The sequence below is a fragment of the Poromitra crassiceps genome, assembly GCF_964638095.1.
Source record: "Poromitra crassiceps genome assembly, chromosome: 2".
Lineage (NCBI taxonomy): Eukaryota > Metazoa > Chordata > Actinopteri > Beryciformes > Melamphaidae > Poromitra > Poromitra crassiceps.
Genome location: NC_139624.1, coordinates 90445878 through 90451877, shown reverse-complemented (window position 1 = coordinate 90451877; position 6000 = coordinate 90445878).

The following is a 6000-nucleotide window of genomic DNA, read 5'->3' as shown; positions in this document are numbered from 1 at the left end:
TAGCTTAGCTCGAGCATTTTACTTCTAGGGCTCGCATTTACGCTACAAAACTCATGAAAGTGGTCCTCATGTGTGAAGATTATCCGACGGAACTCTGGTTCACGTTTGATTAATCTTGCGTTGCCCAGAGACCGTATTTGAAGCATTGTGGCAAAAACCCATGTAAAAATCCCATAGACAGAAACAGTGAAGAACCAGGAAGTTCGGGACTTCCGCATTCTGCCTACAAAAATATGTCATCCCTGCGGCTCTCTATTAGGAAAGTGTTTACTGAGGTCATAAATCAAGTGGGTCATTTTCCCATTGACTTCCATGCAATCTAACTTCTTTTTGCAGCCAGTGGAGTCGCCCCCTTCTGCCCATTACAAAGAATGCAGATTTAAGGAACTTCCGCATTGGCTTCATTTTTCATGAACGGAGCTACCCCTTGGATGTGACAGAAGTTCCTCCTTGACCACAGCTAGTGAAAATGTTTTGTGTGAAATTGGCCAACAATTTTTAAATATCAATAATTGGCAGCTTCAATCCAGAAATATTGGAATCAACCTTTAAAAACCAATGCGGATCTTAAGTTTTATATACGCCGCGCAAAGCCCTAATTGTGGGCATGTCGGGCGTCTGCCCTTCACATCATCTCAGCGCAAACCCCGATAGGCGTGTTTATGCCCATATTAACAGGATTCACCACAAATTGAGATCACTCCCCTTAAAAGCCACAGCGTCACCGCCTGGCAGGCAGCAGCTTCTTTCTTGCTTAGTGCAAGCAGAGTGACAGTGTGAGAGAGAGAGAGAGAGAGAGAGAGAGAGAGAGGGAAGAAAGAGGGAGAGAGTCAGAGAGAGAGAGGGGGGAGAGAACGAGAGAGGGAAGAGAGAATTGGAGGATGAACCAGTTCGGATTCTTAACGAAAATTGATGCTTTTGTAAATAGTAGCCTTTTAATTAGTCGCTCATATAGGCTATAACATACACATTTAAAAATATTTGTTTCTTTAATAGGGTAGGGATGTGTGAGATTTTATTTCAATAGCCTATAACAGAATTGTCCGCTCGGGTTAAGCTATTGTTGCATGGTGCAGGGAGAGAGGTTACTGTATACTATCAATGGTTAATTATAGCCTACAGGCCGGTGTAGTGTCAGAAAGTGATTTGCTGCCAGAAACTGATTTCAATCCGCGGGACCACGCAGCACTGCCTCGGTAGTGCCTCTATGTGCACCGACCCCCCCGGCCTACCTACCCGGCCCAGCTCACACCCACAAAGCACCCCTCCCCGCGCTACACACAGACTCCCGCCCCGCCAGACCCTCGTTCCCCCCACTTTTTTCCCACAAAACCATGACAAACAAATTCTCATTGTTAAATCAAGGTGAGTTTTTTCTGCAGTGTAGGTTAGTTGAAAATGAACTTGGCATTCTGAGGAGGGAATTGTGTGTCCGCACGCGAGCCGTGCGTAATGGGCCTATCCAAGCGAGGATTTCCTGCACTGCACTGGAGAATACTGTCTGCGCTCAGTCATACGCCTGGCGCGTATTGGGGTTGTTTGCGCTAAGACCAGATATTTGCTGGCGTTAAAATTGAGAGCACCCAAGGCCCATTTTTCGAACACATTGCGCTGGAACGCCTATTTTGGAACGGGCAACGCCCAAACCTCTCTTTGCGCTCGGCACATAGGCTACCAACAGTATCTTCCCCACAGCGCTAAATGGGACTTACGCGAGACAGATGATAGGCTAGAGGCCCACGGACACGCCTGAGCCACGCCTACACCTGTGTCAGCGCAAAACTGGACGGTGGAGGCAGATGCTAGCTTAAGATGCTGGGAAGATAGCAATAAGAGGCGCGTAAACGCAAACGCAAACGCAGCGCAAACCATAGCGCCATACGACTAAGGTTGTTTGGTAAATTAGAATAGGGTAGAAGCAAACTGAAGACTGAGACTAGAGCACAACATCTGATGAAGCAAGGAACCTCCAGAGGCTGGTTTCCTCAGGATAGCCCCTACAGAAGGTGAACTTCTGACCTGTGCAGGAGAAGATGAAAAACACAGGCCCGTGGGGACATGCAGCTCGTACAGTGTGCACGGCTTGAAAACACGAGTAAAGTCTACAACTCATTAACTATTGAACGACTAACTGCATTGTGTCATTTCAAGAACTGTACAAATGCAGTGCTATGGCAGCCGTTCCTCACAAGGAAAACAACAACGTTGGTCGATTTTCAAGGTGGTTAAAATGGCCGATGTTACAACTTGTGGTCGTGTGAGTAAGTGCATGCGTGCAGTGCATACGCCAGAGTTGGGAGCTGTAACCTGGAAGTAGCGACAACCTCTGGTGGTCTTTAACATAATGACAGTCTGATATTGAAGTAGCTCGCTGACACATAAGGGTGACGGGGAGGATTATTGGACTGCTAGCGTTCTCGACTTTCAACTTCCTCATCGCGAGAGACCCGGTTGTAATTGCCTAAACATAACCCACGTTTAAACATAACCGACGCACCTTGTAGGCTACTGCAATTTGCTATTTTTTCTTTTCCATTGCGTTTTTCTTTTTCCAGTTTCATATTCCTATTGTTGCTTTTTTTGCACCCTATCTTATATGTTTATGTCCCATGGAACCTCCCGGCCAAAGAATTTCACACGAGTGTACTTATAACATACTTACAACACAATAAACATCTTGAATCTTGTAACGTTTTCAATTTAACCAATGCGAGGCGTACCAACTGCACACACTGTTTCGCTCATATAGTAATTGGAAAATGATGTACTCTGTCGTTTCGGCATGAGGACGTTTTGTAAATGGAATGTAGAGTGTTGCACCTTCTAAAAAAAATGAAATGATGATGTCTACAAAATCTCTGAATCTACTTTGTGATATCATGACTGCAGCTCAAAGCTCATCAGCCTAACCACGGGTTGCCGTTGTGCTCCCAATGCAATTAAACCAATAGTGTACCAGGAGGGATGCCAAATGGCTGCAGCAGGAGCAAATGAAAGTAAAGCACAATTCCCTATAATGTATTGAGGTCTGCTCTGTTATACCACCATGCCTTCCTCTCTCCATACTGTATATCAACCCCATACCACTGAAGATAATGATCTGAACATTATCCACTCCATAGCACAGCCAGAGACAGCTGGAGTATCAGACACATAGCAAGAGCTCAGTCAACACATGGGGGGAAGTCTAAACAAAGTGGGGGGGAAAACTAATACAATCACAACAGTGTAGAAATACTTTCACCAAAAGCATTATGTCTCATTTGCCTCTGTGGAATGTACAATATGCCCTGGGTATGTTTTCATATTCGTGTAGGTGTTGTTCTAAGCACATTTCAGCGAGTAGGTGCACCTCTGCCCAAAAACCATTTGGAAGCAATGATGGAAATGATAGAAATTGGAAACAGATTTCGAGCGCGTCTGATCGGAGCGCCTCGTTTAAAGCCAGCAGACAGCTGGAATAGGTATTTCTTTGTGGATGTAAAGCGTGGATGTAAAGAGTTTTCATTGATTCATTCATTCAATACCCCCCAAAAATGCAGTGACACACAATACTCAGCGCTGTGTCCTGGTATTCTCCCAGATCGACACGTATACAGTTAAGTTCTGAATTAAATGTCAGGTTTTATTTTTCTCCCCTGCTCCTATATGGGGTGAATCTGTGGAGTTCAGAGTTCAGTGTGGTTTGATGCTGACCCTGTTTGCAAACGGTCTGCTCTGGGGGGAGGGGGGTCTCCCCTGACTTTGCAGGGAGCTATGAGGTGGTTATGAAGGAGAAAGCCCCGCCCAGCTTAAAGTTGACCAACACATGGAGGAAGTTTGGCATTGCATAATAATGAGTAGAATTGTGCTGTTGTGAGATTTAACTCGAATCAAAACTATTAGCAGAAGTTGAAATATGATTTTATCAATGGCTGTCCTCTCAAGCAAAAGTTGAAAATATGATTTTTATCACGGGCTGTCCTCACAGGCTTTTTCACTCTTAATTGGGATGTTGGTTTTAAAAACTCATGACTGACTCGAACCCACAACCTCAACATTTTCAGGTAGCCTTCCAACCAGGGTAGGAATTACATGTAGGCCTCCATTGCTCCTCCTTCTGGCCGTGATGCCCTGAGATCCATAAGGCCACTTTGGCAGTGCCCTGCTACCAGGGGTTGTCCTCCAAAAGTCGAATAGTCAAATCATCAGTCGAGAGACCCGTGAATCGACAGACATTCCTCAAGTCAAGCAGTCGTTTTTTCCATTTAAATTCCAATCTTAATTTCATTTGTGAATTTATTCTTGTTTAGATTTATTTAGCCATTAGTTTTGGAGAAATGGGCTAAAGAACTGTATAGCCTATCCCTAGGCATTAGAGATGTCATTTCAAAGCAGCAGAAATGTCTTATTTTACACTGTTTCATTTGTTTATTCATGTAGGCTACATGTTTTAATGTTTAAAAGGTGAAATAAAAAAATTGGCTTTAAGAGCTTAATTAAAAAAATAAATAGATGTCTCCTGCCTGTCTCATTATTCAGACAAATAATTCGATAGCTCGACGTCACCAATTCAAATCTTGCATGATAATATACAGTCTCTTATTGCTCAAATATGTCCCCATCACTCTGTTGCATTGACTGTTGATATGGTCTAAATAATTAGTGAAGATATTCTATTATTATTATTTTTTTTTTTAAATATATAGAATAGTCGATTATTCGTATTGGCCAGTCGAATTCCATTTTTACTGGTAGAATTCTGAGCGGAGGACAGCCCTAACACACAGTCAATGCTTCCAACACTATGAGCCACCGGTCTTACAGGAATTTACACTTTGGTAACACTTTATAATAACGTTAAGTCATACGTCATTTATAACCCTTTAGTTAATGATGAACTAATCACTTACAAAACATTAATATACATTTGTATATTATGAATAAGTGCTATGCCATATTGTCATATCACAAATGTGTTGTAAGTCATCTATAAACTTTTAGTAAATCATGTGTTCGTCACCTGTTCTAAATGATGTCTCAATCATTTACAATTCATTTACAAGGCTTTCTGCATCCCCTAATCTAAAGTTTAAAGCATTCATCACACATAAATGTGTTACATACAAGGGCGTAGCTCTGTCTGTAAAAATTGAAGCCAATGCGGAAGTGCACTTAAACCTGCATTCTTTCGAATGGAAGGGGGGTGACCCATTGGTTTTTGGCCATTGCCATCTTGGATCTCGACACCAGACCAGGGATTTCCCACAGAGCACGGCCTGCTATTGGTCCGTGTTTGGCGAGCTGTGTGATCAATGGACAAGCAACCTGTCAATCACACCCCAAAGCATAGTCTGCAACTACAACATAGTCTGAAACTAGTGATTGAGACCATAAACTCATTAGGAAAGTGTTTACTGAGGCCATAAATGAAGTGAGAAGCAGGGTCATTTTCCCATTGACTTCCATACAATCAAACTTATTTTTGGAGCCAGTGAAGTCGCCCCATGCAGACCATTCGAAATAATGCAGGTTTAAGTCACTTCTGCTTTGGCTTCAATTTTCAATAACCGGGCTACCCCCTTGTATGTAACATATTTATGTGTGATGAATGGTTTCCACACTTTAGATTATGGGATGCAGAAATCCTTGTAAATGATTTACACATCATTTATAGCAGGTGAGGAACACTTCTTTACGAAAGATGTATAGATGACAACACATTGTGATATGTTAACATAGCATTTATTAATCATCTACAAATGTATATTAATGTTTTGTAAATGGTTAGTTCATCATTAACTAAAGGCTTATAAATGACTTACGACTGAATGTTATTATAAAGTGTTAACTTTTTTACATGCTAAAGAGCAATTAGTGCAATGGGTGACACAAGTAGAAAACAAGTAAAAATAACTAGTAAGTAGAAATAGGTCATAATAGTAAGACGAGTGAACATAAAGCATATGTATATTGTACGCTAAAAAGGCACAATTTTACATTCAGTCATTTATTCTCGTT